At 38.2% G+C, this 12,667-nt stretch overlaps 1 pseudogene; it reads left to right on the top strand.

Annotated features, from left to right (window-relative positions):
- The first annotated feature begins 427 nt into the window (after positions 1–427).
- LOC149842354 (transcription factor TCP7 pseudogene) lies at positions 428–2,191 on the top strand (annotated as a pseudogene).
- The last annotated feature ends 10,476 nt before the right edge of the window (positions 2,192–12,667 follow it).

The following is a 12,667-nucleotide window of genomic DNA, read 5'->3' on the forward strand; positions in this document are numbered from 1 at the left end:
AGGTCCTTGTCCACTTTCGTTAAATGGATGAGGAAGAGTTCTCCAAAGACGCCTCAAACTGATGTGAATGGGTGCGTTTGTGAGGTTTCGCTTGATGGTACGTGAGGATTGTGGAATTTTGGCTATTTTTCAGATGGGTGGAGTGATGTTCAATCTGAAAACAGGCGCTTGGTTGATACTGATAGCATTGAGGTAGGAAACAAAATTGGGGTATTGCGTAGTACACCTCAATTATCACAGTGTACGTGTGCCTTCCTTTCTAAATATGCGTCTCATCAAAATCTCCTCTGAGGCATAAAGAGGCGGCTCACCAATTGTTTGTTGATATGTCTCAACAAACAATTACAGATTAAAATGTACAGTGTTATTACTTCTCTCAAGTATTTTTCGCTCGATGTTCTCATATCACACAAACGATATGGAGATTTTGTTTGGGTTCTCGAATGTAATTTCTTTTATAATTTTTTCTTTTTTCACTTCTAAAAGTTTGCCTCGTTAGAAAGCCATTGATTGGAGAGTAGGAAGGAAAAGTTAAGTACATAAAACGCCAGGTAAGAGAGAGTGCGTGTTATGTGTGACTGAAAGCCTACATCCTTGCCTTATGTCAAGAGGGTGTGGTCCCAATTCCACCATGTGACCCTCTCTCTCAAATCATCACATCGGTACCTCCTACTCTTCTCTCCCTCCACAGCACACGCGCATACACAAAACCCTTCAATACAAGGAAAGATTTCAACAGTTCCGCCTCTCTCTCTCTCTCCAGTTGGATACATACCCAGGAAAGATTTCATTAGTTCTCTCTCTCTTCTCTCTCTGTGTGTTCGATGTCTACGGACGGTGGGGGAACCACCACGAGCACCACCACCAGCGGAGGAGGAGGCCCAAAGCTATCTCACCCCAACCACCAACAAGATCAGCAGCGGTCCACCACCGCCACAACCCCCTCCTCCTCCTCCACCGCTCTGGCTCCCGTCCCGACGCCATCCCAGCCGGCGAAGAAGCCGCCTTCGAAGGACCGGCACAGCAAGGTCGACGGCCGCGGGCGTCGCATCCGCATGTCTGTCATCTGCGCCGCCCGCGTCTTCCAGCTCACCCGCGAGCTCGGTCACAAATCTGACGGCCAGACCATCGAGTGGCTCCTCCGCCAGGCCGAACCCGCCATCATCGCCGCCACCGGCACCGGAACCACCCCCGCCAGCTTCTCCACCTCGGTCGTCGCCGTCCGGAGCCCCTCCTCCTCCGCCACCCCGGCCTCCCTTGACCAGAAGTTCGGTTCTTTGCCCCCTCAGGCCTTCATCCTCGGCAAGCGTCTCCGCTCCGATGACGACCCTGCCACCGCTTCCTCGGCCTTCCTCCCCTTCCCTGCCCGGCCAGAGTCTGGGCAGCTCTGGAGCTTCGCCTCCCCGGAGCTCGTTGCTACGCAGGCGACCGCCGGAGCGAGATCTGGCTGCTTCGCCTCGTTCCCAGCTCCGGCGCCCTTGATTGGCGAGGCGTCCGCTGCCCGGCTTGGGAACTACCTCCCTCTCGGGCAGGGCCACCTGAACCTCCTTGCTTCCTTCTCCGGCTCCCCCTTCACCGGACGGAGGGAGGAGGACCCACGTTGACAAGGTGGAGGGATTAGTTTCCCCTGGTCTTCTTGAGAATGGTGGTGGTGATGATTTGTGTTCCTTGTTATATATGAAGCGTATTTGTGGGTTCCTGTGAAGAACTTGGAAGGTGGAGGATTTTCCAGCGCGTAAGTTTTTCTCTTCTTTTTTGTTCTTAATTGTCTGTTTTTCAAAAATGTTTATTTTTTCTGCTATTGGGATCCGGGGATCAAGCATTTTTATCAGAGCCATTAGTTTGGAAAAATAACGAGTCATGTCGTGTGCAATTCCTCTGTTGCTTCTGGTGTATTTGGATCGTGTGATTGGACCGACTTTGTGCAATTTGATTGATTGGCTGGCTCCCTCAGTGTGAATAAATATTTAGTTGGGTTTTTGTTCCCATTGTGTAATTCTTGTTTTTCTCTCTTTTGTTGGGCTTGATACATGGTAGTTGTAAATTTGTAACAGTAATGAGTTATCGTCTTGTTTTGAGATTGTGAATCTCGAGTGTGGATTAAGCGAGCATCTTTGAGCTTGTTTGATCGATCCCTGTAACTTTGCTGAACTTCTTGGCATTGCCGACCGAATTGTGGCGCAATTTCTTTGATATGAGTAGACTAATGGCCTTTGGCATGGCTTTCTAACTGCAATGTGAAACACCCATATTGAATTATGTAAGATGCTTATCACTTTTGAGTAGGCATTCTTGCCGAGTTATTGAGTTTCATGGTGCCCTTTAGTGATCTTGAGTGCATAGGCTTTTCAGCTGGAACCTGTTCACTGTTCCGTCTTCAAGTTTTGATTGATGCCTTCATTCTCTCCACCTCTTTCCTGGTTTACTTTAAATTCCGAATGCACCAAAGGGATTATTACTAAATGATTGAGCTCGTTTTAATTGTTTTTGTCATCATGGATTATAGTTGAGGGATCATACATACTCCTGGCTGTTATTTCACATCTTAGATTCATCTGAGGCAGAGGATTGGGTATTGTAAGTAGTTCAGTAAACTCCAAATAAAACTTGTTGGGACAACTTTTATTTGAATTTGCAAGGTACCGAGATGCATATTGGAGAGGGCTACTTTAAGCACGGAGATTAAATGAGGATAGAACTTTTTATTTTTTGTGATGAACAGTGTTTCCCGAGTTCATAGCAGGATATTGTAGGCGACAGTGGTCAGTTTTCCATGATTCTTGACAGTCAGCCCGGTTGCATAGATTTATTATTTGCAGACTGTCTGAATAAGAGCATTTTTTATCTTCTTTCTGGCAGTCATTCTTTAAAATTAGCTTATGGTAGAACCTTTGCTGGTCTCTCTCATCTTGAATGCTCCACTGTTCTCATTTCTTCTTATTCTTTCTGGTGATAAAAAAATCTTTTATTGCAGTATGCATTTCCTTTTCCTTTATGGATAAGGAAACTGCCCCAAAATTCACGACTGAGCAAGTTTCATGTTTTCCTTTCAAACTATAAGGTGTTTTGCATTTTCTCCTAGGATGACTCCTTCACCTCAGTGACTTGATTAGTACTTATTTCACGAATTTATTGCTTCAGATGCATTTTCAGCATGATACACGAGTCTCTGTTTCTTTTACCCTCGTTGAAGGTACCCTCGTTGAAGGTTGCTGTAATTAAATAATGATAGCCATAGTATGATGTCTTCATTTCTACTTTTTCTTTAACTGAAATAATTATAACTGTTCCTAGAGGAATCATGTAAGTTGACGAGGTTGCTTCTTATTTTCTGGTTACTCTTGTCCTCAATTTTCTTCTTGAATATAGTGATCTTCCATTTGTAGCATGATTTTGGCTGTTGTGTGAATCACATGAACATTCTTCCATAACATGAGATCTCACTAGCTCTTGAATAGACTTAGGGGTGTCCCCACAATTAGATTACAGCTAGTTTATAGTAACCTATGATGTAGGCCTTTCTACATGTCTTTATTCAACTGCTGCCCACCTGCATAAATGAAGTTGAAAACTCTGCTTTTGCCCTCTAGTATGCAAACATCTTGTAACGTGCCAAAAAAAATCCTTGTTAAAACTTTCCCTAAAACTCAACATTTCGAGAATAAAAAATTTTCATTTGTTATAAAGTTTTATCCGAGTCTCATGAGTAATGAGTCAATGAGTTCATCTACGCCTGAGCGCAAGTGCGGAACCAACCTTAGAAATAACCCGATTGAGGTTATTACTATAAGTGATGTCATATATGAAAATGTAGAAGACGACATTTATTTAAGGTTTAAGACAATTGAGGAGTTAGCGTAAAAATTTAAGATTTGCAATCATACACACAATTGTTGCGTAAAAAAAAAGATAACATTTATAAGGATTCTCATTCCAAAATATTTACAAGTTCTTTAAAGATCCAGAATCACAAAGTTTAATTGTTTACAAGTTTATCAAAATCAAAATGTTTAGATCTCCCAGGAATCATAGTAAGAGTGGTGTTTTCAAGTGCGTAACAACCTGTCTCTCGCTCAGTCCTTTAGGATAATATCTGTAATGTTGTAGGCCATTAACTACATGCCTCTAGAAAACTTAAAACCAAACTTGAAGAATACAAATCAAGTTTGTAATAGTATAACCAAAGTGCGATTTCTATCATTTATAAAATGATGATCAAGAGAATTCACAACAATAAACATTCGCATAACATATATATTTATAAAGTTGTATATGACAAACATGTCAAAATCTCATTCGACCATTCCAGCGGACTTGATACTCGCATGCTTTTCAAGTGAATAAGACATAATAGTCTATAAAAATGTAAGCATTCACATTCTTTTCTCAAAAAACGCATACACATGTCTAACTCATGACTATGCTATGGTTTCTTACATTTATCAAATCATTATGTATGTTCTTAAGACAGTCAATGCACTTTAGCATTTAAACAAATAGGGAATATGCTCTAACTCGATCATTCCCGTGTGTCTCACACATACAAACACCTCACATGCAAAAATATCAAGTTCGTGACTTGAAGCAAAAGGTCAACCAGTTAACCTTAAACATGAATTTTTCATTCACATATAAATTCATATGCAATGACATATATAAACATTAGAAAACTCTATATGTCTATATCTATATGTTTATGCACATGATTGCAGTGATTCTAAAAATCTAATGCATTATTTCTTTTATTTATTTAGACTCATTTGGTACAAAAGAGAGTATAGCTGCCTAAAAACAATTATATGAGTATTTATTATTTTATGTATTTTATTTTTCCTTCTATAGCTTAATTGGGTCTATCTCTGGTTGTCAATCATACAATGCAATGATTGGAAGATGGACACAAAGTTCTCATTATCAGCCTACGCTTGCGTACGCCGCCCAAGCTAAAAAAAAAGAAACATTTTTCCTTACTATCTAGAGCTTTGGCCTTACCTTGTAGGTCTCTCCCCCATACCTCTGTGGGGTGGGGGACGGGGCACACGTAATCCTTCAACTTTCAAATTATCCCATGAGATTTGTATCACATTTTCTCTCCAAGGAAGACAAAATATTAGGACAAATCCGAACATCTCGTTTGAGATCGGGACAAACACTTCCATCTTTGAGAGCCTGACTTCATTGGCGCTTGAATTGGACCCATGGTCATAGTAGGGTTATCTTTATTATTAAGTGATAGGTCATATTTAAGTGCCATTATCTCAAATGATAACTCTCTCATGCCTTTATGCATGATTCAACAGTCCATGCCACATGCATGATTCAAACAAATATTCTGTGATTTATATTACGTCACGATCCATTCATGTCCCTATGCATGAATCATTCAATTCAAAATTCATATGCATAATACATTTATTGCATACATCACATGCAACATTTGTACAAACATTCAATTTTAACCATGCAGTCATAGCAATCACGCAATATTCAATTCAATCATGCATATGCATACATGTACTTACAAAAAATACTTCATATTTCGCTATCTAAAATCATGTCAAACATGATCTCCTAAACCACAATAAAAGAACACTTATATTCTCATACATTCTGTGTAAGTTTTATGAAATAGATTTTTAAAGAGATATTTTTGATAAAAATATTTTGTGAAAGCCTGATACCAAATAATAAAAATTGGCTCACACTAGGGTGAGATTTGGGTCGAACTCAGGAAATGAGAGAAGAAACTTTGTATTTCACAGGATGACAAACTTTATTGCCTTTAAAAATAAATAAGTAAAAGTAACTAGCTATTACAATAAATTACCCTCTTGCAGAGGGCTAAAAAAGAATAATAAATGACCTTATTACAAACCCAAATTAATGAAATAAATAAACCTAATCTAAAAGAAAAGAAAAAAGGTTTTCAATTGCTTGAGCTCTAGTCCCTTTGATCTTCACTACTTCTCTTTTAACCATCAGGCTTATAAAAGCTACTAATCTTTTATTCTGAGGGGCTCGAAGAGCCTTTTCAGGAGACTTTTTGGGGACCTTAGAGGGCTCTTGAGGGGGTACTTTTGAGGGCCTTTTGCACGCACAACCGTTTTCCTGCAAAACAAAATGACAAAACAAAAACCAAGAAAACTATGTCAAAATCTAAGGTTAGTTTGATCCAGAAAACAAGACAACAAACTAATCTAACAAACTTTAACAAACTAATTAACATGTAACTAACTAACAAACTAAATAACAACTATGTAACAACCTAACTTACTTGAAACAATAAAAAAACTAACTAATTAACTGGGAAATAAGTAAAACAAACTAACTAATCAATGCAAACATGAATTTAAACTAACTACATTTTTTAAAAGACACAAATATCAAACAAAGTACTACCTAACGTGAATAAGAATTAAAATGAACGATTGAGAAACTGCAGCACATTTTTAATTACGCGGGCCGTGAACAACTAGCGTCTATCACAATTGATTGCGATTCATGCATGTCGTGTTGGCTTGGTATGATATGGTACAAGCGCTGTGTGTTTTGGAAGACAAGCACTGTGTTGAACCCAGCATGTATTAAGATCACACAATGCCAGCCGATCAGTTTGGTTGATCGGTCCCAAAAAAATGTGCTATGCATGATCTATGTTATACATTTAGCATTAGCTGGAAAATTACGTGATCTGTAAATCACACAGTACAACGTGTTTTCAGATCATTGTATTTTCTCGATTATCCAATACAGGTAGTGCTTTGTAAAATCGCAAGATCATACACAGGTCGAACGATCGAACCATGTGCTAATGCAGATCACAACCCAACGTTCGATTCAGTGGCCTGAAGAGTACAATTTCACTATGCTACATGTTCTTTAAATACTGAAAAACGTTGGGAAGACTTGGATATTGGTGATTTTAGCTTTATTTTGATTTTAAAGCAGTTTTTCAAAAATATTGATAAGAATGAGTTTTTAATGTTTTTTTTCGATGGATTGTGCAGATTAAATTCCCTCATGCTTATCGTTTGTTAGTCCTTGAGCAAATTGACCCTAAATAAAACAAAAGTAAACTAACAAAACAAAAACCTAACTCACTTTTGTAAGAATCACGGTTGCATTTAGCGTATGCAACACACCCTTTTAAACCCTTGGGTTACCCCAGTGGATGAGTAAGGTCTCGTGAGGGTTTGTAGTGATGTTACCCACAACCATCCTTGCCATGTATACATAAGGATTTCAATTTCACGAAATATTAGGCAATTAAGTTGTTTGTTTTCACGAATATTTTGTGTCACTACACTTTCAAAACATAATTAGAGCCTTTTACCTGCCACTATAGAGTAAAACTTTTTCTTTTACTTTTCTAAAAAAAACCATAATCATTTATGTTTTATTCTTAGCAAATCCAATACACACGTGCCATTGTTTATTTATCCTCACTCATATGTTTTTTGCATAGGTTTCTCAAAAATTATTCCTAAGCAGTGAACTTTATCTTTATGCTCTTGATTTTCTTTCTTTTTCTTTTTTTCAGATTTTCAATTTTTTCACACTTTTTCTTTCTTTTTGTTGAGAACTATATCAAAATTCCAGTTTTTGTGACCCGTTTAACGAGCTTTGAGTCAGTGACTCTCAGACTAGACGACCTTAGGTCACCAGATACAAAGTATCCCTTGGATTTAATTGCTCGAGTCATTAGACTTTCAAATTTTATAGTTTTACGTATAACTTTCTTCTTTGCATATGCAATGTCAACATCCCTTAGTCACTCTATAAAGTCCATGTAACGGGCTCTCGGGTCGGTCGCTCCCAAACCAGATGGCTTTAGGGCACTGAGTGTAAACACCTCTCGGTCTCTACTTGCTCGAACCAAATAGGCCATATATATCAATTTAGACAAAAAACTGATTTTCTTCGTTATCTTTTTTGACATGGGAATCAAATATTTCAACTTATGTCTGAGCCCAGTTACTGAAAAATACAAAGAGATCAAACAACTAAACATATGCTCATTTTCACCTTTTGAGCACTTATTTTCAATGTTCATTTGCCTAGTTTTAAAAAATAAACCGTGCATATTCATACTTGTGATTCAAAATAAAACTCTATCATGCATCTATCATCTTTTCTTTCAAATCCACACAAGCGACCCCATTTTTCTAGATTAGTGGCAGATTTTTTTTTCGTGGGGCTTAAAAATTCTCTAAAAATGTTAGATTATGTAAAGCATTCATATAGGTTAAGACTCCTTCCTTAAAAGCCTAATTTTTGTGAGTTTTCATCAATGTAAATACATGGACAGAAAGAAAAAAATTTGGGTGTACAAACTACCCCCCCCCATGCTTGAATGACACTGTTCTCACTGGCACTCCTTCATGCTTACATGAAACTAGATGAATGCACATTATGAAACAAAAGACATGTAAGGAAAGGAGTAGAAGTCACCTGATCCGTGCTATGGAATCTATCCTGTCACATGTAACTCATAAATCATATAAAAAAAATGAAATGTATACATGATCTATCATATATGCTCAGAAATCAAGACAGAAAGAAATATGCAAAAGACTATGAAAAACTATAAAAGAAATCAACCTAAATACTAATGGTACAAGATACATGCACTGTGCACTGCCTCACATATCAACGAGGTCAATGACCTCGATGTTCTGACTAGTAACGGCCTCAGAAATGTAGGGCTTCAACCATTGCCCATTGACCTTGAAATTGTTGCCCGTTCGTGGGTCCAAGATATCAATAGCACCATGCGGAAAAATTTTCTTGACTATAAACTGGTCATCCCATCTAGACTTCAACTTTCCTAGAAATAGCTGGAGTCGTGAATTGAAAAGCCAAACCTTCTGACCAGGCTTGAACTGTTTCCTCAAAATATGGTGATCATGAAAATGCTTAGTTCGAGCCTTGTAGTTTTTGACGATCTCATACGCATCGTTTCACTCATCTGCAACTTGCGCTCCACGTCAGCTTGTGCCATATGAAAATTAGACTTCTTAATCACCAATACGCCCTGTGCTCCAACTCAACATGGAGATGACATGGATTCCCAAAAACCAATCAGTAAGGGGACATGCCAATCGAAGTCTTGAAAGCAGTCCTGTATGGCCATAATACATCGTCTAGGCACTGGGACTAGTCCTTTCGGTTTGGCCGGACTATCTTTTCAAGAATCCATTCGATCTCCCTGTTGGAGACCTCGACCTGGCCACTTGTCTGTGGATGGTATGATGTAGCAATTTGATGATGGACCGAATACTTCCTGAGTAAGGAAGCAACATGCATATTCTTGAAATGCTTACCTCTGTCACTAATCATAGCTCTCGGGACACCGAACCTACTAAATATGTTGTGCTTGATAAATTGAAGCACCTCTTTGTGATCATTGGTTCGTGTGGGCACGACCTTGACCCACTTGGACACATAATCAACCGCCACTAAGATATGGACATAACCGAATGATGGCAGAAAGGGACCTATAAAGTCGATATCCCAAACATAAAAAATTTTGACTACAAGAATGGGCATAATATCACGCTTGAAAATACTCTCTGTCTTTGCTGACATCATAAGCATCTCCTACAAAACTTATGAGCATCTCGATGCAATGTCAACCACCAAAATCCAGACTAGAGGACCTTCGCAGTGGTCTTTCGACTACAAAAGTGGTCTCCACAGGCCAATGAATGACAAAACTCTAGAATGGACGTGAACTCCTCCTCGGAGACACACTTTCAAATCATCTTGTCGGGACATAATCAAAACAATTCTGGATCCTCCTAGAAATAATGTTTCACCTGCACCATAAAACGATCTCTCTCATTCTTGTTCCAATGCACATGGAACTCCTCAGTCACCAAGTAGTTGATGATGTCCGCAAACCAGAGCATACGCTTAATATGAAGAAGTTGCTCATCTGGGAAGAAATCATCAGTCTATCCTTGATTAGTAGATGTCTCCACAATCGGTCTGGACAGATGGTCTGCTACAAGATTTTCGCATCCACTCTTATCTTGAATCTCAAGATCAAATTCTTGTAGCAGAAGGATCCACTAAATGACATACAGTTTGGTATCTTTTTTACTCATCAGATGCCACAAAGCAGCATGATATGAGTAAATGATAACTTTGGTGCCCAACAAATACGACCAAAACTTCTCTAGGGCAAATACTACAGCTAACAGTTCTTTTTCAGTGATTGTATAATTCATCTGATCATCGAAGAGGGTTCTACTAGCATAATAGATGACATGATACATTCGTTTGATCACTTAACAAACATACGAGTTTCTGTTGTTGCTCCACAGTTTGGCTGAGGCTGATATGAAACTTTTTGAGAAGTTTCAAGTTATGACCATCTTGAAAAAATTTCCTAAGTCTTGGGTAGACTTTGGTATGTCTCTCAAGCACCGTAGAAGGAAGATATCCTTGGATGATCTTATGGTAGCTATAGCCATTAAAGAAGAGCATAGGAGTCAGAAATAGGTTGTGATGCAAACTGAATAACGTAAAGTGAACATGATGACCAGATCTTTTAAAGGCAAGGGACAAAAACCGAAATCTGCAATGAAAAACCAATTTAAACCTAAGGCCAAAATTCAGAATAAAGCAAAGAACAAACCGTGTTGGAACTGTGGACAGGTTGGGCACTGAGCTAAGGAATGTCCTTCCAAGAAGGCCAAGGCTCATGGGACCATAGATGGAACGCCTCAAGTCAATATGGTGACTAAGGTCATTGGGACTAGTACTAGGTATGTTTCTATTAACCTACAAATCTATCATGTTTATGAGCCAACTGAGTGGTTGGTTGACACTGGGGTTAATGTGCACGTTTGTGCTGATAAGTCTGTCTTTGTCTCATACCAAGCTGTTGCAGGCAGATCCGTGACTATGGGCAATTCAACGGCTGCAAAGGTGTTAGGGATTGGACGCGTGGATCTGAAGTTTTCTTCGTGACGAGTTCTATCTTTACACTAAGTGCACCATGTGCATGTAGTTAAAAGGGATATTTTAAGTGGTTCATGTTTAGTTAGAGTGGGTTATGCATTTAACTTTAAATATAATAAAGTTGTTATTTTACATTCTAGAATCTTTATTGGCAAGGGGTATTTAGATGATGGTTTATTTAAACTTCGTGTTGAAAATGTTTGCAGTAATAAATTAGATAATGATGTTTCTTTTGATTCATTGTCTAATGTTGCTTATAACATATAATCATCTGATTTGTGGCATAATAGATTAAGTCGTGTGAATTTTAACTCTGTAAAATGCATGATGAACTTAAAGATGATTTCTGAGCATTTCATAGATAAAACTAAAAAATGTGAAATCTGTGTGCAAGCAAAACAATGTAGGAAACCATTCCATACGATTGTTAGAGATTTTGAAATATTGGATCTGGTACACACAGATATCTGTGAGTTTAATGAAGTGTTAACCAGAAATCATAAAAAATATTTTATCATTGTTATAGATGATGACACTAAATACTGTTACGTGTATATGCTAAAATCAAAAGATGAAGTTTTTAATAAATTTCTTATTTTTAAGAATGAAGCAGAAATACAAACTAGTAGAAAACTTAAAAGATTGAGGTCTAATAGAGGGGGAGAATATACCTCTAACAAACTTGATGAATATTGCAAGTTTATTGGCATAGTTCATGAGTTTACTGCTCCATATTATTCTCAATGTAATGGGATTGTAGAAAAAAAGAATAGAACCCTAACTGACATGATTAATACTCTACTAGAGAGTTCTGGATTACCTACCTATATGTGGGGGAATGCTCTGAATACAACTTGCCATATTCTAAATAGAGTTCTTCAGAAGCATAAGGACACTAGCTCTTTTGAACTCTGGAGAAATAGAAAATCTAGCTTGAAATACCTTAAAATGTGGGGGTGCCTTACAAAAGTACTTGTCTCATAATACAACAGGAAGAAGTTGGGTCCTAAAACCGTAGATGTTGTCTTTTTGGGTTATATAGAGAACATCTATGCCTATAAGTTCTTAGTAATTAAGTCTGAGATATCTGACATAGATGTAAACTCTATTGTTGAGCTTCGAGAAGCTACATTCTTTGAGGATGTATTTTTCATGAAAGTTGGTATACCTCAGGATCTTTCTTCTTTAGACATACCTTCAACTTCTGGTTCTATTCCCGAACATGTGAAAAGGATAACAGATGTGGGGGTTGAGCCATCTTATTCCCACCCTAGATCAATCGAGTCTGATAAAGTGATTGAACTAAGAAGAAGCAAGAGATCACAAATTACCAAGGATTTGGAAAGTGATTATATCACTTACCTTATCGAGGATGATCTTCCTACTTTTCGTGATGCAATGGCTTCTCCAAAAGCAAGGCATTGGAAAGAAGCCATAAAGAGTGAAATGCACTTCATTGTCTCTAATGGTATTTGGGAACTGGTTGACCTCCTTCGTGGTAGTTCCACTATTGGGTGCAAATGGATCTTTAAGAAGAAGTTAAAATCAAATGAATCCATTGATAAATACAAGGCGAGACTGGTTGTCAAGGGGTTCAAACAAAATGAAGGAATAAATTATTTTGGCACCTATTCTCCGGTTAGCCGGATGAGCACAATTAAGGTGCTTATTGCACTGACTTTCATTTATGATCTCTCGA

Source organism: Nuphar pumila, chromosome 3, assembly GCF_984573655.1.
Source record: "Nuphar pumila chromosome 3, dmNupPumi1.hap1.1, whole genome shotgun sequence".
NCBI classification, from domain to species: Eukaryota; Viridiplantae; Streptophyta; class Magnoliopsida; order Nymphaeales; family Nymphaeaceae; genus Nuphar; species Nuphar pumila.